The sequence below is a fragment of the Lonchura striata genome, chromosome 11 (genome assembly GCF_046129695.1).
Source record: "Lonchura striata isolate bLonStr1 chromosome 11, bLonStr1.mat, whole genome shotgun sequence".
Taxonomy (NCBI): domain Eukaryota; kingdom Metazoa; phylum Chordata; class Aves; order Passeriformes; family Estrildidae; genus Lonchura; species Lonchura striata.
In genome coordinates, this window is record NC_134613.1 from 20,680,920 (window position 1) to 20,701,816 (window position 20,897).

The window sequence follows — 20,897 nt, forward strand, 5'->3', positions numbered from 1 at the left end:
AGCCTGTGATACACAGATCTCCAGATCATGGAATGAAAAAAAAAAACCATAATAAAATAAACAAAAACATTTAATTTTGAAACCTTGTCCAACTCCTTTCACCTACACAAAGGAGTTGAAGGGACAAGTGCCTATTTTAAGCAGAGAAGGCCAGAAAGCCCACCAGCAGCTGGCACAGTGGCTTTTCCAGACAAAATGAAGACATGAGCTGGAGTAGCATGAATAACAGGGCTGGCATTCCTTGCAGACCATGATTGTCACTTATCAAATTACCCATGAGCAGAGCAAGCCAAGTGGAGCAGCACAACACATTCACACACACCAAACCAAGAACCAAGGCCTGAGGAAGCTTCGGAACTCCCTGTCCTCAGCTGGGGAGAAGAAATATTGTAGTTAGGCATAAGAGAGTGACTCAGTGTTCAAAATTACCTGTTCTCCTCTCAGAATCGTAAAAGCCACAAAAGGAACACGCTGCTCAGAGGAAAAAAAAAAATAAAAAAGAAAAAAAAAAGATATTCTGATATCATACAGGGATGAGGAATAGAAAAAAAGAAGGGTTAAGGAAGTGTCAGCCTGGAATACATCTGGTAATTGCTTGGCTCAGTGTTCTCAGGGATTGGCTCAATTGTCCTTGGAGTGGCTTCCTTCAACTTCAGGGAGCCCTTAACACACAACCAGTCTGACAGATGGATCTCCACCATACCTCAGGTACCACTGCACCTAGAATAATCTCAGCTGAAAGAGAAAGCAGGTTTGGTGAAGGCTGAAATTAAGGCTTGTTCAACACAGGGCACTGAGTTCAAATAGGAGGGAGGAAAATTAAGTATGTCTGAAGGCTCCCTAGCAAGACACAGATTCTGGAATAACAGCACAAATACCCTGCATCCATTTCCAAAGGGCAAAGGAGCTTCCATGGAGTGATAATCCGGAGTTATTCCTGACTGATATCTCCTCCTGTAGACAAACACTTGTTAACAGCAAAACACAGTGTATTGACAGGAATAAACTGTAGAATTCAGATACATTTGTTAGGGCTAAGAGAAGTGTAAACCTCGAGGATAAAATTAGGGAAAGTGTTTACTTGTAACTTGTTAAGGAACCAAGGGAAAAAGCTAAAATCAAACAGTACCAGACAGACAACTATCAGTAACCCAAACAGAGAGGTACAACAGGGCAGAGAAGTAGCAGCCCAGATGGTGGTCATGTGAAAAAACACATTCTACAGATTGCAAAGTACTTAACTTATTTATGATTACATGAGACAGAGAAACATGGCAAAGTTAAAAAAGAAATCAACTTGGACCACCATCACAGACATATGCCAGTTGTGCATCTCTCTGATTTTGGCTCATTGTTTCTTGACTTATTTTTCCAGCAAGATACCTTTAATGTTTTATATATGTCTAGAAGGAAAAAACATTTTACGAGATAATTTATGATATTGCATAGCAAAGTACTGAAGGAAATGGTGATTTTGTTGAGAGACAGACATTCTAAAAAATGTTAAGCTGGTCAATAGCTACTTGCCACTGAACTCCCCAAGAAAAAGACTAAGGTTGTTCTGATGAGGGAAGTGATAATATTGCAGCTTCTCCTGAGTACTGCCTGAGCATCAGTGCCCTAACAAGAGAGAAGAATAGCCATGTCAGGAACATGTCTCCTCTTTGTCTTCATTAATTTACATTTTTGGCTGCACACCCCAGAGGTGTGCAGCAGAGAGGAATGTGCAGGCTACAAAGGGCTCAGCTGGAATTGCAGCCCAGTTCTACCATAAAATGACTCAAAATTCATTAAATAAAATAAACCTGTTGTAGCCCAAGGATTGACTGACTTGCAGTTTCCCCTGCTCCTGGGTTAATACAGCAGAGTTGGCACATTGATAGAACACTCAGCAGGACAATGGGGTGTGCTGAATTCAAATGAGCCTTCAAGGCTGGTAGGACTCTGCAAGGGACTCTGTACATAGTTTGCAGCTTGGAGGAAGGGAAGAGAATACAGATAAAAAGGGAAGAAAAATGTAAAAAGCACAGTTGCACACTGACATAAATTTGTCACAGAAAACAGAGGATCCTGCACACCTTGAAGTGACTGTAAACAAGAGAAGACCACAAATTCTACCTTTGAGTTTAGATTAAGTGGATCTGCTTTAGGTATGTCTGACTACAGGTCAGCTCATTAAAAAAATCAACAGTCCATACAACCCAATGGGACATTGTCAGAAATCCCAAAACAATACAAATCCTGCAGAAAACCAGTGACTACCAGAGTGCCAGACTGCCTTGGACACATCCCTGTGCTCAGGTCACAGCCCAGCTCACCTCCTGCAGCAGGAGATATCAGACTTCAGCCACACAGGGCTGCTGAGGTGAGGTTGTGACACCTCCAGGAGCAGGCAAGGTGGAGCCTTGCCATCAGTTGCAGGTTTCTGCTTGGAGAACAGCCTGGTAAGAACTGCTCCAGGAGTCACAAAATACAGAGGGTGGGCTGCTAAGCCAAGGCCTTCTGCCAAAGGCAATCAGGGCATCACTCCATTGGTTCTGGTTTCAAATCAGTCGTGCCAGCACTCAAGAAAGTGACTCAGGCACTTGAGCCTTAATGCACAGCCCTGAGCAGGACCCAGGTCTGAGACACGAGAGCCAGCACAACAGGAGTGCCATGCAGGAGCAAACCCCTGGAACCCAGCCTCTCCCACAGCCAGACAGAAAGCTCCTCTGAAAAGGCACAGGGCAGGCCTGCAGCTGAGTGCCACCATCAGCAGAGGGACAGCTGGCACTGGGACTCCAGGGAGGGTGGCACGGGGACTTGACTGCCAAGGCTAAGGCAGCAGATCTCACGGGAGCCTGAGCTGGCTTCCAGGAGCTACTGCAGAAAAACCTAGTCCATGTTGGCACAAATGCTATACAGAAAGGCAGGAAAGAGATCATGGAAGGAAAATTAAAGCTCTGGGAAAAGGAAACTGGAGACAAGGAGTGTTGTCTGAAAACACTCCCAGTAACTGTGCAGGACTGGAAAAGGAAGCAAAAAAGCCAAGGTTTAATACCTGGCTGAGAAGAAGGCTGAAGGAGAAGATTTGTCAGGAACTGGGATGCTTGTGCAAGGGAGGAAGCTCATGCTAAAAGGACAGATGTCTCTGCTCTACTGCCCAATAATCTTATGGATAGCTCAAACCGGTAGGAGCCAAGGGAAGCAAACATGTGCAGAGGCACAAACAGCTTTGGCCAGTGCTTCTTTGATGACAAAGCCACAGAAATTATGTATTTTCATGTAGAGGACACAGCAGGAAACAGAACAAGTCAGACAGGATAACAGAAAACAGAGTAGGTGCCATTTGTGCAAAGTACTATGGAAACCAAACCAATGATACAAAATGCCAGAAATCGAGTAAGTTGGAAATCTGAAATATCTTCATTAGGTGAGGACATCAGCTAAATGTGTATTTGACAAATTTGGAGGACAGAAGACAACCTGAAATATTCTCCCCACATACCACCCACTCCATTTATGCACAAATAAGATAAATATGGGGTGATTTTCTCCATGCACAAGAAAAGATATTCTGGGAGAAATGCCCAATGGCTAATATTTGTTCCATTCTAGATGCATCAGCAGTGTTCTGGCAGCAGAATTAAGGCACAAAAGCAGGGTTTGTGCCTGGGTGCACTCAGTACCTCCCCTGGGAGATGCTGCCACCTCTAAGTAGCATTTGGGTCATGTTCAGCATGCAAGGGTTGTCACTGCTGAATGCAACACACTTCCCATGCCATCAGAACAAAGGCTAAATGCAAGTGGTTTGAGCTGGAGAAGAGACTGGCAGTTTGGGAAATACATTAATCCTATAAAACAGAAATAATACACTAACATGCCATGGTGGGCAGTATATTACTGAAAGGTTAACATCAGCAGGTGTCCAGCCCCAGGAGATGAGGAAACAACACTTGAAATGGTGACTGACATGGGGAGCTGAGAGTTTACAAGTTCTCACCTCTGCACAGCTTGTCTTTACACCTCTCCCCTGCTGGCAAGAAGAACTGTTCTTTTGAGGAGCTTCTCCACTTTGTCTCCTTGGTTTCTGCATGCCCTTTGTCCAGCAGTCCCATCAGCTTGGGCCATGCTGGCCCTGGTCAGCCCCTCGGGGACACTGCAGAAGCTGTGATGGATCTGTGACAAGCAGCCACAGCAGCAGCACCACGAGCTGAGACTGGCCCATGTCTGAGGGGTGGAACTGAGTGAGGACCTGGAAAGCTCTGCTGGAACACCTCAGTTTTTACTCTGTTTAAAATTACTGATGCACAGGTTTTAAGGAACCCCACATGGGGTTGTCCAGTTCTTCCTCCTGGTCCAAGAAAGGGCCTGAGAAACAAATTATCAGGAGAAAATATTCTGAGAGCAGAAAAAACAATTGCTTAAACATCACTTCTTAATATGCATCAGCTTTCCATCTGTATCTGTGTCAGGCTGGGGGTGTTTAACATGGGATTGTACAATTCCTAGAGTAATTTCAATAACAAATTGTACCAGAGCCACAGAAAGAGAGAGAGTTCCCTAGGAGGTATTTGGGTAACATAAACAATTCATACAGACAGAGGAGGGGTGTGTGTATTTGCAGGCAAGTACAAAAAAATCACATGGACACACACACCCACACATCACACCAGGATGCAGCAGAATCCCATGGACAGCAGCAGCATGAAAGCCTGATTTTGCCTTACATTATTTTTGAAATTTCTTGAGCCCTCCTGCTTTGCAAAATGGAATTATTTAAAACCAATATAGAGAAGCAGGATTGCACATTAAAGAGGAGGGGGATACAGCCCAACACTACCAATATCCATGGAAATCCAATTTTATTTCACACTCACAGATAAAGTTTACAATCCTGGCTTCACCTCACCTAGATCTGCAGTTTTCCAACTCACAGGGTGACAAAACAAAATTGAAACATTTTCTGAGTATGCTGACAGCAGCTTGACCCTGCCTTGAGTTAAACTATTTTTCATAGCTGAAGACAACAATGATTTTTGGTGCCATCAGTAGAAATGGGGGAGGTGGGGGTAAAATAGAATGTCACAACATGGGGTGCTACAGACTGGAAACACAAACTCCTTGATGGGGTTCCCTGGTCTCTGGTGTGTCCCTGGTAAAATGATCTAAGTGGTTCTGGCCCATTGCCACGAGCCTTCTCCTCTGCTGCCTGTGCAGAGAAATGTGCTACAGCATTCTGAACACGTCACTGGCACTGTTAGCAGGGCACAGATAAAACCTCCCTCATCTTCAGTGCAGCAAGTAGGGAAAAATCACTCCTTTAATTATTAAGGATAAGTGAGCCACCCTCCCAAGAACAGCTCACACTGGGTTGTGCCCTGCAGATGCAGCGTTCGTGAGTTGATGTTGCAGAGCTTCAAAAATATTTTGCTTTCTTTCTTCAGCCATTTCTCACATCTTTGTTTGGTTATTTTTTTTCTCCTCCCTTGAACTCCCAAGCCCTCTGAGTCTGAGGACAGTGAGCAGCAGGAAGGAAACCTGAATAAAGCTGGCAGCTGTGCTGCCTCCCCTCTCACCCCTGGCCTGCCCAGGTCAGGAAGGATCTGCTAATCCTCCTGCTCCTCTCACCTGAGCTTGGTGCTGACCCAGCTCAGGGGAAGGAAGGGCCCAGCTGCAGTAAATCATGTGTCCATCACTCACCCAGGAATGGGATGGATTGTGTCACTCCACAACCACTGCTGGCAACAATTTCTTGAGTAAACACAACTCCACTGGTACATCAGCTCCTGCAGCCCAGGCTGTAGAGCCAGGAGGGGCCAGAGGAAAACCTGTGAAATGAAAGAGAGAAGATCTGAGTTTTGGCCAAAATATTCTCTAAAGTTTTCAACTACCACCTGCAAAAACCTCTCCTTTTCACCATTTGGCTCCTCTGGGCTGCTGTCCACTGTGACTGGACCTGCTCATTCATTTGGAGGTCAGAAGGAATAGCATTTTATTGCAGGAGGCCAAATTTTCAATAAAGAGGAAACCAAATCAATCCTTGGAGTAGAGGCCAGCCTGTATCTTGATATTTGGATAATGAATCCAATGATGTCAACTACCAAAAGAATTGTGAGTATTCAGGGCTCTGGTTTAGCATCTCTGACTGGGTGTAAAACCCTGTGTTCCTTCCAGATCACAGGTTGCCATCTGTCTCTGCTTCTCACCAACTCTGTCTGGCCACATGCCACTCTTTAGGGCATATGGATGGATCAGCCAGCAGAGAAGAGCATTACCTGAGGTTTCCTTCTCCCTCTTTCCTTTCTGTGCTTCCTTAGGGTAACCAAGTCTGACCTCTCCTGACCCTCATAAACACAGACCTGAGTTTGAACTAACTCCAAGTTCAAAGGATAGGAAAAATAGATATTCCTCTGTCTGAGGATAGAGGAAAAACAACTACAGTGCAGGTAGTGCAAGGCAAGAGAACCTTTGCTTTAGGAGAGATAACCGTGGAAAAAGTGGAGGAGCAAATTCATCAACATCTACTGTCTGGCAGGTGAAGCTCTATATTGATTAAAGTAAAAGTGGTGCAACTGAGCTTCTAGGAGCAGTCCCTAGAAGACAGAGGAATGTCCTGTATCTACATAGACATGGATGCTCAGATTCCAAAACCTGGATTAGTATCATCAGAGTACAGAGTACAAACATAGTAACAGCTGTGCCAGTTTGTGCAGCTCTGCATGACACATAAATCCCAGACATTTCAGCAGCTCAGATCAGACCTTTCACACTGCACAACTTCCCATGGGGAGGCTTTCCTCCTACTCACCTCCAGGCCTTTAACCACCCTGCAAATGCAAAGCTGAGCCCAAGGCACAGGAAGAGCTCCCTACCAACCCCACCCTCTCCATCCAGCCTTCTCACACCTCCTTTTGCTCTCCTGGCTCATTTGCTGCCTGATTTAGCTCTGTGGCCTCCTTGTGCCAGTGCCTGCCCTGCCAGCAGGACACCACACATGGGCTGTACTGCCACGGCTGCAGGGGAGTGCTGGGGGCACAGAAACGCCCTGGGGTGGCTTTGTAGCTGATCCCTGTCAACCTGCATCATTTCAGCCACAGAGCTGTCTGCTCCTGCAGCCTGTCCTCAGAGAGCCTCACACATCACCTCCTGCCAGCTGCCAGCCACAGGACAGCTCCTGTTTACCACTGCAACACACAGCCAGAGCTGGAGCCCTCTTGTGAAATCCTAGTGCTGGTCCAAGCTATTCCATGGCTTGGATTGAACCAACACATCCCTTTAGTTATTCTTTCTAAGCTCAGTCCTGTGTCTCTCTGCATATGTTAAACTGCGTGGGGAAGAGAAAGATTAGCACTGTGTCTGAATTGGATTTTTTCTGTTAGCTTGTTCTGAGTGAAGGGGGAAGGCAGATGCTTAACCCCCAGCAGGGTCCCACCACTAAAGTCAGCTTTGCATCCTCCTCTTCCTTGCCAATGTTCCTGTGAAGATCCTCCAGGCAATCTGCACTGAGCAGGCTCTGGCTCACCTGCAGTCACTTGCATCTGTGAGATCAGCTGCTTGGTGGCATCTCATCCCTGTGAAGGGCTGGAGCTGCTTCATCTCAGCTCCTGCAGAGTTCTGAGGTCAGCAGAAGTTGTGAGTCTCTGCTACAAGAGGAAGCTCAGTGAGTAGCAGGGTCTCACAGCCTCTGCTCAGATGAGATTGCAGCTGGAGATGTAAGTCAGGAGCCCCTGCCTGTTACCAGAGACAGGATTTTGCTTGCATGAAAGGCAGATACTCCTCTTCCCCGTGTCCTGCTTCTCTAGGAACCACATTCCCCTCCTGAGCAGTGCTTACACCTGCAGCCTTTCACTTCCTGCCAGTGATGTTCATAGCTAGACCCACTTTGTGCTCCACACTGTGCTATCTCTGCCAAGCCCCACTGAGCATTAACCACTTGTACAGGCTAAAGGAAAGCTGTGAAAGCCTCTTATGTTCCATGGACACTACTTGCAAGAGAAGAAATACAGTAAGAACGAAAATCAGCCTTCAGGATTTCAATCAGCACACAGAGAAGAACAAATTTGAATCCATTTTTTTTACTCCAGAAAGGTTTACTTTGCTGCCAAAAGCTTTTTAGAACCTTTTCTGGAGGAGTTATCTCAGAAACAAGAGGTACAGTGCCCCATGATATTTTTTTCAGGAGGAGATCTGTACCTCAAGACATTTCTTTGTATTTCTGAGCCAAGGCACACCTGCCTTTTATTGATCTGTACAACTGGAAGGGAGCCAACACACTCCCCCAGAGCAAGACCCAGAGCACAGCACGATGCTCCATCAAACACTGGCCACCTACCCATTGTCATGTATCCCGTGGTTGTCACTAGCCAAGATCAATCCCATGCTGTTCAGCACATTTTAGGAACCCAGGCTAATAAATCATTTAAGTGCCTCTCACTTCACAGATGGTAAGTGCAGTTCAATGAAGGTAATTATAAAAAAAATTACTTCTGGAGCAAAAAAATCAAAACATGGGAATATCTGTCTAATAGAAAAGGCCTGCAAAGAGATTTGGGAGTTCTAATAATTCTGAGGAGCAGGTTAAAGGTCTGGGAGCCTGACAGTAGGTTTTCCCTCTGATTGACTGAATCGATCCTGTCCTCATGTAACAGCTCTGGGCCCCTGTATCTACCAGATTTCAGGTCCTGAAAACAGTGTTGAGGGAAAAAAAAAACCTATACTGGGCCTCCTCTCACTATGATGTGCTGGGCTTTTTCCTTTGTGCAAATGCAATATCCATCACTAAGAAGACAAGATGATGGAAAGCTGCAGGTCCTGGAGGGAGCAGGGGACATAAAAAAGCAAGACCCAAACTCTGGTAACAGTGGCAGATTCAAAGTGAACTCCCAAATTCCATCTCACATTTGTTCTTGGCTTTTGTCATGCCATGCTGTCTGTGCCATTTCGACCTATTGCCTACATTGATCTTTCTAAAACACCAGAATAAAACTCCTTAGTTCTTAGATGATATAGATAAAGGGAAGAGCAGCAACACCAAAGATTTATTTACAAATGGTCAAACCACCCTCTCCAGCTAAGAGGCCACGGTAAGTGAAGAAACATCTTTTGTTTCATTGAGGCCACAGCCACCAGCATCTCTGGGATGCATAATCCAGGCAGAGGAGTAAGTCAGACTGGAAAACACAGATTTTCTGAAGCTTCTTCCACCCCAGGAGAAGCTGAGAGATCTGTGCCTGTTCAAGCCCCTGTCCTGACCCTTCATTTTTGCTTTGGTTCCCGTCTCTGATTACTGATTGGCTCCCCATGTCTCCTTCTTCCAGCCTCAGATCTAAGTACCCAAAAGGGCTGTCTCACCTTTTCCACCTGTCTCACCTTTTATGTAGCAAAGCTAGTTCAGCCCAACTTATCAGTGCTCCAGATACTGCTGAGATATAGAACCAAATACTAAATTGTTGGATTTTTTTTTATATGTACCATGGCAAAAATGAATCCAGCAACTGACAAAGTTCGTCCAGAATTCAAAGCAAATTCAAAACCAAGACCCAAGGTAATCAGTATACCATTTTTCTTTTTTTCACCTCAGTGAAAGAGAAGCTCGTGCCCTTTCAGCAGTTTACAAAGTTACTCTTCTTACTCCACCAGCTTTTGCATTAAGCTCTACAGCCAATTTTAAAAACACATTAATTTAAAAAAAAAACTAAAAACACACACACACATATAAGTCCTTTACATAAAGCTTTCAGAATGCAGGGCGTTTACTTGACTCTCTTACCACCTAACAAGTTGTGATCTCCATTTTCATCTAAAGACATTACATAGACCACCCCAAGGGTAAAGCTTTGTTTACAAAGCACCAGGTGAATACAAATGGCTGAGTCTCTTCCTTTCAGGACTCAGAACAAATAACCCTTTTTTTATTGCAATTACAATTTTAAGAGCATGAAATTTAGTGATGCATTCTGAGTGACCTGAAGTGATTTTATAAAGTAAGATGCACAGGCCAATGTGAAATATGCTTCCAGGAACTGTTAGGAGATTAGAGATATGAATAGAAAAATTTGTTGAATAGCTTTCTTGGACCTTAGAATTTCAGCTGGCTCTCAATAGCAGGCAGTCACAAGGCCATTTTAATTGTGCAGAGTGGTAACAGCAGTGTGAAACAAAGCATCTACAAAAGAGAAGAGTTAAGATGAGGACAGTTTTGGTGAAATTTGTTACTGTGCTGAAGGCAGGAAGGACTGACTCTATACCCAAGACCTTGGAGCTGCTATTGTTTTTACACACTCCTGGAGACCCAAGAGATCTTACCCAAGATTCATCCCTGGCATTTGAGGATGCATCCCAACTGAATCAATAAAACTTTCAGAATTATCTAATAGGAGTTAGCAGAAGTTTTGTGATTTCATAAGTGTTTGAAGCATTCCTGCTTAGTTTCACTGAAGCCATCAGTTAAACGAGTGTACAAATGAGGTAGCCCTGAACTCTCCCTCCCTCTCCCACTTTAATCACAACTTTCATTTAATTAGCACCTCACCAGGCTGAGACTTCGCAAGGGACTTCATGAAAGCTGTCCAGTCATGTAAGCTACAGTGCCACGGCAACAAATAAAATCAAGAAATTAAAATCAAGAAAATAAAACTGAAGAAAAGCCCCCATTGAGATTTACAGAGCAAAAGAGTGGCAAAGCAGAGCACAGGATGGATTCCCAGCAGGCACTTATCAGGGCCTGGGTTCTGTTCTCCATCTGCTGATACCCCAGTACATCAACTCGAGGAGAAGTTTCTCCTTTCACCTCAGTCATGTTTCATATTTGCATTTCCAGACATTAGGAATGTCTAATTAGGAACCTTTCAGTTAGGAATTAGGAACCTAAGAAAAGAAAATCTGGAAACAAAGTTTTGATGCTGCTGACTGGTAACTCCCTCCCTCCCTCCCTCTCTCAGAGCTCCAGAAGGCTCCGTGTGTGCCAGCATCACGATGAGGAAGTGACACCCTTCAAATGACCAATTAAACACTTGTCCAATCTGGGTTTCTCCTGCTCATCCAGATGGACACTAAAGAGAGCATGACACTCTTTAAAAAGCACAGGGGACAGTGCTGGTGGCTTGACCAAAATTCTGTGCTTACTGCAGGGATATGTCCTGGCCTGTGAATTCCCTGGAAACACATTCTGCTTTTCCCTAAAGCACCATCCCCATTATTACCCTGGATCATGGGGCACACCCCAATGTTCCTACTCAGATTCTGCTTGGGTGAAGTGCCCAGTAAATGCTGAGGATTCCCCTTGCCCTGGCACATTTTCTTACTAAAAACCCCATTTCTGGAGGCTGTTGCCTTCAGCAGGAAGGCAGCTGAAGCTGAAAGAGGACCAAAAGACATTAGAATTAAGGTTTAAATTGAGGAGTCTACTTCAACTTGTCAGCTGGGCCTAACTGTTGTTAGAACCACTGATAAGGAAATAAATACATACTTTCAAACATCACATTTCAATGCCTTTTCTCGTAAAATTCTTTGCTACGCATTGACCTCACTGGATTTTATTATATGTTGCATCCAGCTACATTAATAGAAGTGATGTTAATGCATTAAATTCATGTCAAAAGAAATTATAACTTAAAGAAAACCTTTTCTAAGGGGAAAATGCAATTTTAATGACATCAAAGCAGAGATTCATATGAAGAACATGTGCTCTGGTTTGATGAAAAGAAGATAATCAAGGCACCTTCCTGATGTATAACAATGAACCAAATAAATTATACATTTGAAAAATGAAATTATAAAAAAAAAAAAAACACACAAGAAGAACAGTGATTAGAAGCTAAAATCACAGTCTAATCTCACTGTTCCTGAATACTCAGAGTTAGTAAGCACACAGTACTGAAAAATACTGTAATGCAACAGAGAAAGAAGAGTTAAAAATCAATTAGTAAGAATCTCACTGCTTTAAATACACAAAATATGTACATAATTAAAAAGTCATAAAAAATATTTTTAAAAAACACAGCAGGCTGTATTTTTAACAGAGCTTCACTGATGATATCAGAATTGTGGTTTTAAACCCAGATTTCTCCTCTCATCAAAGATAATATTCAAAAGCTCACAGTCTGTTGCTGTAGAACAAAAACATCCTTGAATAACATTTCATATCATTCCCTTTTCTCCCTCTTGGTTTCTGTAATGCCACTAAACCCAGAATGTATTTTAATTCAGAAACATCCTCTGGCCTGTCAACTTCCAAAATATCCATCAAGCCATTTTTGCAACACATTGGGGCGAGGAGAGGGGAAACCAAATTTGAAGGACTTGTCAAAGCTCATTGTAATTTATGACATGGATGGAAAGTACCTTTGACAGCAAGAAACTGCTTGCCATGAAACCACTTTGCAGTGAAATAAATGCTGTAAACTAAACTGGGATGCCAAACTTCTTGCACTAGCAGGGGCTGAGCAATCCATTGTCCTCTTCTGTCCCCAAATTCTGTCCCCAGCTCTGAAAGAAGCTTGTGAAAATTCAGACTCTGGAAAGCTCATCAACAATAATTAATGGTCTCAAGGGAAGGTAAGAGCCATCTTCACTTTCACCCTTTACTGAAAGCACACCCTGTCCCACCTTATTGAAGTATTTCTCAGGTTACCACAGCAGAGAGAAGTACCAACAACAGAAATTCTGTTAAATTTGGCACCACATGCCTATGATGAGCAATGGGAGTTGTAAAACCTAGAAAAATCATCCTCTGATCTCACAAAAGGACAAAGGAATTCTTTCTGTCCCTCATTTCAAGGTCAACAACTGAGAGCACGAAATTTCTGGCAAGGATGGGAGTCAACTCCAAGTCTCCAAAGTAACTTAATTATAATTTGAATTAAGTAGGACTTAAAAAATCACACACAGCAAAAAATGCTACCAGGTAAATAAAGTCTACAGAAATAGATAAAGAAAAAGTAGGACTGGGTAAAAATTCCCCATGTTGGAAGTAGAAGAGCTCTGTGGGTATTTGGGTTTTAATAAAAGAAAGTTTTAATAGAAATGTCTTTTTCCTAGAAAAAAAAATTGTGTGGGTAACATCACAGATAAATAGCCTCTAGCTCTGATAAATAGCCAGTCACAACACTGCATTTGGCAAAGTCTCTGCAGAGAACACATTACTTTATCACTGTTGTCATTTCTACAAAAATAGGTTTGTACCAGTACTGTCATGGAGCAGCCTCATCTTCTCCAGGTTTTGGGGGTCAGAAATGAAGATTTGGTGCAGCTGTCCCAGCAAGGCTGGCCAGGCAAGTCAGGGAAGTGATGCAGTGGAAATACAAGGCTCTGGTGCAGGAGCAGGGCCACTTCAGAAGAGGCAAATTCACTTCAGAAGGGGCAAATATGAGCCAACAGGGAGGGAACAGCCAAGTACTGGTGACACACTGAGAGTGGGCTCTGAAAAAGGAACTTCATGAGCAGGACAGACTGAAAAGGACAACAGAACACAGTGTTGTTGGGACTTAGGCCTCAATCATTTTAGCACAATGTTTAGAGCATTTGGAACACGTGGAACAGCCAATGCCTTTCCCTGTCTTACCCTGAGGCTGTAGAAGGTTTGAGGAACCTGAAATACCTCCACACCAATGAAGTGGAAAAGGGGTTGCAAGAGGCTGCTATAACTCAATGCAAGTATTACCCAGCTAGCACTGAAAAAAAATCAGAAGAGTTAAGATTAGTTGGCTCACAGAGCAGCCTAAATCATCAAACTGTGGATTGTTCCCAAACACAACTGAGACTGGAAAAAAATTTAGCTATGAGAAAAGAGTCCGAGATTCCTTTTGTAAGCCCAGTGGTTGATTAGAATTGCAGGCAGCAGGTTTGTCATTGTTTGTTCATGTTTGGTCTGTAAATCTGAAAGCTGTAATAATATTTCCTACTGCCAAAGACAATTCAGAAGCAGAGAAAAGATAGTCTGAATGGTCCATCCAGTGACTTCCATTTCTGAAGCCCTTCATTCCTTATCTCTCATTTAATCAGTGAAGGTTATTAATGGAAACAATCCCAGGTTTTATTGATCCTTAATGCCACGGTTGCTTGTTCAAATTACACAAGAGGTGCCAGTATGTAACTCATCTCATTCAGCCAAGTTTACAGTGAGATTGAACTTCCAGTGCTAAAAATTGTCTTTGCCATGAAAACTTTGAGGGCTTCAAATAAGTTTTAAATAGTGAACATTACTTAGGCTATGATTTGATTTTTAAGTTTCAGCTATTTATCTTTTTAATTGCTCCAGAATTCAATCTTTAAACTGATTTCGATTGGGTTTGGATGATTTTATACATTTGTCAGCCCAAGGTCAGAGTTTGGGCGAGTGCTTTATTAGCTCAAGGGTTTTAACAAGTAGCATAGAAGCTGGAGATTCAATTAGCAGACAGGCCAGAGTCTTTTAATACTTAGGATGTTTTTTGGGATCCAGTTGTGTTTTAGTTGCTGTGGAATGAAGTCTCCCACAGGAAAAAAAACACCTTAGGGCACTTCCACATTCTGGGATGTGCTGGCAGCATAAAGATTACACTGTGCCAGTGGCAGGCTTTTTCATTTTTGCAGTGTTTTGCATGCAGAGGGATGGAACCAAGATAAATGGCTGCAGATGGCTGACACAAGACTTGAGAAAACAAACTGCATTTACCCAGCGCATCGCACATCTCCCCTGCAGATGGTCCCTGGTCAGCAGGTCCTGCTGAAACCATTCAAAAGGATTGCTTGTGAAACTGGCTCTGAGATTAAAGCTGCTCAGGTCATTAGTGGAGCCCAATTTAAAAAACATCATCAGTCCCAGCTCATTTTCAAGGATTTATGATCAGGGTGTCATCAGAGCTTTCACCTTCATCTTCCTTTGGGTTTGCTCTTTGTCCTAAAAACTGATGGAGAATAACCTAACAAGGGCTATCTGTCACCACTGACAAAGTGCACTCCTCAGAACACAAATGTGGACATGATGATATTAGAGGGGACTATCACAAATCCTTATAGTCAAAACCCACAACAAGGAAATGCAGATTCTAATCCCACTTTTCTCCAATGAGGACAACTCACATCAGAAAGGGAATTTGAAAGATTCAGGGAAGACAGAAGGGAAAACCTCCATCAGGAGGGATCACACAGACTCTTTAGGACTCTAGCTTCAAAAAGAGATGACAAGCAATTTATTCTAGGAGTCTATAAAATCATGAGTGGTCTGGAGGGCTTGGACAGAAATGGATTGTTCAGTATTTCTTCCAATGTAAAAATGAGAGGCCATAAGATAAAGCTTATGAAAGCTACATTTGAACAAGTAAAAGGAGATTGTTCTTCAAGTAAAAGAAAACAAACCTGTGGAATTCCACCAAAGGCATTCTGAACACAAAGAATTTACACAACTTCAGAGGGAGGCTGAGCTATGACTGTGAAAAGAGATCCAACCTAGAGATTCTGAATTTACCCACCTCCATCAGTGGCTTGAGATCTGCAGCCTGCCAGAGCATTTTCCCCAGTATGTAGCAGGTCACCTGATTCCAAATAGCTTTTGTTGCTCTCACTTAAACGGTACCTCTGTCTCTGATAGCCCAGAATGCCAGAGCCTGTGCTTATCAAGGACAGGGATCAAATGAAGATTTCTCTTCTTCTCACTTTTGTCTCTTATAGCAACCTCAATGCTTGTAATGTAAGAGGTCACACACTGATATAATTAAGGACTTCAGAGGGGATTTCAGCAACTTTGAGCAGATTAGTAGTATTCAAGCATGAGAAGGAGGCTTAAGGAAAACAAAAATTGCCCGGGAGATGAGTTAATTCTTTTCTGAAATTAGGAGTTCTTTGAAGGGTAGTTAGTAACAAGAAATGCCTCAGGACAGAAGTGCATAGGGGAAGAATGTTTATGTTGCAACACATGAATTTTTGGGAGAAGAAATTCTGAAGTCAGGAAGTATTGCCTGTTTCTGATAAAATACTTTGTTTACAAGCTGGAAGATGATTCAGTAGCAGGGAAAAAAAAAAAAAAAAGGTAGAGTTCTCTGCTAAACTTAAGATTTTTCCCTGTAGATCCAGAAGTCAGAAACTGTGGATCTTGTAATTCTGCACATACACAGAGTCAAAGCCAACAATCACAGGGTAGTTCCGTGTACAAGAGTTCATGACCAAAATGGTGCATAACCTGCTGCTGCTCATCACTGAGAGACTCCAGCCAGGTTATTCAAGGCTTCCTATGATAAGATTAATAACAAGGGACACACTGAGCCTGGAGCAAAACAGCGTCTAGGTCAGGGCAGGATAACTTCCAGTCCATCAAAATGGCTTCACAAACTCTGAAAAACCTAAAGGAGATGCAGAGAGGTACTGAATAACTCAAACTCAGGAATTCAAGAAGGAATTTTCTTTATAGAACTCAAGGAAAATGTCTTATTGTTCACATCTAGTAGCTGCAAGAGAAACACTGCACTGATGATCCAAAGGTGCCTTTTGCTCACAGAATTTCTCAGCAATGCAGAGACAGAGAGGGGATGTTTACTGTAGATTATGGGGGGGTGGAAAAACATTCTTGCATTAAAGACTAGTAGGTTTTGGACAAGTACATCACATTCACCACAGTTCATGCTCTGGAGGGCATGAAGGCCATTGACCTGCCTTTCAGAGCAACCTATGCCTGAAGTTTCAGAACAAAATTAATTATTCTTAATATACATTATGTTACACAATACCATTAAAAAAATATTAAAAAGTAATAGCAGAACAGACATGTTAGAGATATTTCTGTATAAGTAACTTTTTCCAAAGATCAGCAATCTCACTAAACAGTTCAGGTCTTGATATCCATCCACAGCATTTGTTTCTGTAACCTTCTATGACAGCAAGTTCCTGTGCTGAGTGAGAAAACATTTCTTTTTTGCTGCCCCATATTCATTGCCATTGATTTCATTGATTGACCCTTTAAATCTGTCAGTGCAAAAATATAAAGGGCATCCGATGGGGTTCCAGAGTGACCTAACTGGACACTATACAGCCTCATGTGACAAGCTGCTGAAGTCTGAAGGAGAAGATATTCCCAATTCCAGACAGACATTGAGGGTGAACTGAGACAATCCCAGGTCCTTTGTTCAGACCTGTGTGACTCAGCACCACCTCATCAGCTGCTTTCCCATGCAATCCTTTGGTATCAGGAGCTTCCAGGGGTAAGATAAATGAGAGTTGATCACTTGAATATTTGCCTTGACCCAGAAGGCTGCTGATGGTGAAACTCCTGCTGAAACCTGGGGGAAGGAAGCCCCAACACTCCAAGGTGTGGAGCTGGAGAATATCAAGTGAAGAGTGGCACTGCCATCAGAGTGGAGGTGTAGGGACAGCTGCTCCTTAAGCACGAGCACATGCTGCTGTGCGGATTTTCACAACTCCTCCAGCATATGGAGCATGTGCTGCTCTCTGCGAGCTGCGACTGCTGACAGGAGCTGATGTTTTCACAGGTTGCATTCTTCCTGGAACAAGGTCAAGACTTGAAGGGCTGCCAGGAAGTAAGGAGTGTCCTGTCTTTCATGCATAACTCTTAATGCTGTTCTTAAGTATCATGTCATGCCTTACAACTCAATAGAGCTTGTGACTGCATGTGCACAGGTGATTTCAGAGTGTGACAGGGCACACTTGGCCATGCAGGCAGTGAGCAGACACTGTGAGAGGTGAACAACTTCAACACTTCATTGAAATCCCTCATTTTCTTCACAGGATCCTCCTTGTAATCAGATTAATGTTTCAGTTCTACAGACAGATGTGGACAGGATAGGTACAACTGAATGCACACCACCTGAATTTGGCATGACTGTAGGTGTCTCACCTGGGAGATCCTCACCTAACAGTGGAAAGACACAGGCTTCTCCAAAGAGTGATTCAAAACCTGATATTAAAAGCAAGTTCAGGTTTCTCCACTGATTAGATAGGAATCAAGGAGGAACTGGCCTTCTAACCTATCACCTACAGGCAATGTCAAGAGACTCAGTGTTTCACAGTTTTATAGTCGTGATCTGTACTTGTTTATAGAGTGATTCCCTGCACAGAAAATAAACAGGAAGGTGTAGAACTGTTTGCATAACATCAGTTCAGAGACTGCAATGGATTTTCATTGGTTACATGCACTCTCACAGTACTGTACAACAAAGTGAAGTCAAGAAAACAGGTTTTATCACCTTGTCAAAAGTTTGCAAGAAAATTCTCTGTGTCAGGGAAAAGCACACACTTACAACTTATGTTGTAGCAACACTGAAGTCTGGAGACATGAAAGAAATAAAAAGAAAACAAGTCCAAGGATGGCTAGATGGCTTCTTTTATGTCATCTGTCTAGGTTGTCAAGGTTCTACAAAATCCCCATAGGAAAACTCCAGAAGAAAGAAAAGGCACAGCTATACAATCCTCATGCAGATGATGGAGTAGTTCAGTACTTCTGAAAGGAAAATTATCCATCACCTCCAGTTCCATACACCAAAAGCCACAGACCCATAAATCTGTCTCTAGAATTATAATCTTGTGTATTTTAAACACTGTAAAACATATCTTGAACTTCAACAAAGGCTCTAGATAATAAAATACTAGAGAACTATTTGTGATGATTAGCCACAGTCCCTGCAGCACCTCTCTCTCCATCTCTGCTTGGCTTATGATCACCTAAACAATGGCATGACCAAAACCTGCCAGAGTCACAACACCAGGCAGATATTTCCATAAATACCTCAGCACACCAGTGCTATTTTCATGGTTTAAGGGAACTTTGGAAGACCAAGGATTTGGTCCTGGCTGGTCAAAGTATATTTTATTTACATTTAAATAGTAAAATTATTATTATTTTGCCATGTGCTTTGCATGTTTACAACTTCTGTTTTTTTACCTTGCAACATGAAAAGATAGCACATACTGAATTTATTTTAAATGGTTTCCTAGTCAACCTCCTGAACCCACACTATCCACTACCGAGGCTAAATTCTCCACTTCAGCACAGAGAAGCCTCAAAGTTCTCATTTCTCTCTGACTTATGTCTCATCTGTTTGAAAGACCTGCCCAGATCCTTCTTTTTGTCTCACAAAAATTCACACCAAGAGAAGTGACATCACCACAACCTGTCAACACTTAGAGGCTAAACAACGAAAGAAACAGATCAAGAAAACAGATATGGAAAGCTTTGGTGCCCCCCTTCCCAAATTAATATTCCCAAAACGTGTTTGGAGAGAGGGGGAAGGGCCCATTGTTTGAGCTACCACATCAGCCAATGTGATTATTTAAGTAACTATCTCCCTCCCCAGACATATCAAACGGAATGCAGTGCCAGCTGAAAGTATTATGTAGCCTTCAGTGATGTGAAACATCTAAGCTCCAAGGCACACAGCTTGGCTGGAGACTCCAGCTGGCACTGGTGGTTTTATTGTACTGTGAAAAACATTAAAGTCCTCAGATGCCCTGCTGATCTCGGGATCTGAGAAACTTTCCCTTCGCTGCCTGACATGTGCTCACACTGCAATTAGCACACTCCTCCCTCTCTTTTCCCTGGCTGCAGATGTGCACACACACACTTGTGCACACACATTCCCAATGTTATTTGTAGGGAATTACAACAGTTATTCTGTCCAGGAACACTTGTGTTCGGAGTCTCCGTTCTGTTGTGCTTGGGAGGGGGAGCCAGGCTTTTCTCCAAGTGCTAAAAAATCTGGTACCTCAACTTTCACTTGGAGGTGGCTGCAGCACATGTAGAGACCATTAAGGGCTGTGTTTTGCTTCCTAACTTTTCACACTTTTTCCTCCCTTTATGACATGTTTACTGGCCTTGGAGGGCGAGGAGGGATAACAGAGGAAACCAAAGTGCCCCGTTCAGCTCTGACTCAACTATTGTACACCTCGGCCTCATTTAAGGGCAGGTTGCACTCGGCATGGTGGCTTGGTGGTGTGAGCAACTGGAACCATTAATCCCTGCTCACATCTGATTTTCAGCAAAATCTAAGCCAGTGGGCCCAGGGTAGTTAAATGTGCAGCTTGGGCAATTAAAAAAAAAAAAAAAAAAGGTTACAGATGAATATTACTTGGTCTAAAAACAAACATGCAAGGGGTTTTGGAGACTAGTGCCTTGAGGATTAGAGCTTATTTGTGGAGCTTTAACAGGAAACTGCTAATTATCACACCTGCACAACTTTCCTTGAATTAGACCCTGGGGATGCACTGCCTTGCCTATAGATGTTAGCCAAAGCCTCAGGCTCTTAATCCACAGCCATCACCTAAAGTGAGAACAGAACAGCCAGCCACAGGGCATTTGCAATCTTAGTTAAGAAAGGCTATTGCACCATTTAAACTGGATTTTTCCTACCAAGACAAACTACTTGAATTCTGAACATTCTTCCAAGAAGTTTTACCCTTTAGGCCTTTGTGAAATCAGCAGGTCGATCCACTAAAATGGCTTCCACCCAGAGTGAATACATTATGCAGCACTCAAAATTGTTGGGAAAACAGGTTTGAACTCTAGGAGTCAAAGTAAATAGTATAATGGATATGACTGTAAAATAAGGGAATTTTATACTGACTCTTTATTTCTGTTTAAAATGGGCATGTGTTTGTCAAGCCTTGCCTTCGTCCTCTTGCTGAGATGAATACTAATTTCCAGACTTCAGCAAACACAGTTTTACAAGTATTTTCTAGAGCTACTCTGCTCACACAGTCCACAGTCTTCAGTGAACAAGGTTCACTTTGTAAACATAAAAGCCAGGATTTTGTTCAAGAAAGTTTCACTTGAGGGTTTAAGTCAGGCAGTGGTTTACCCAAGGTGGACTTGCAGAACCAGGTGAGCCTGCATGTCGTGCAAAAATTAAGGTTCTAAACTGGATGAGCAGCCACATTCTGGGTGACACTTTGGGAACAATCTGCCATTACAGGCTTCTCTACACAGCCCACTG

At 43.0% G+C, this 20,897-nt stretch overlaps 1 long non-coding RNA gene across 1 annotated transcript in view; it reads right to left on the minus strand.

Moving 5' to 3' along the window:
• Window positions 1-20,897, minus strand: part of LOC110482984 (uncharacterized) — a 56,026-nt gene that overhangs the window by 18,416 nt on the left and 16,713 nt on the right. The window contains exon 2 of the long non-coding RNA XR_002467491.1: window positions 5,683-5,810. This is a non-coding gene — a long non-coding RNA (uncharacterized LOC110482984). The remainder of the gene's footprint in view (window positions 1-5,682; window positions 5,811-20,897) is intronic.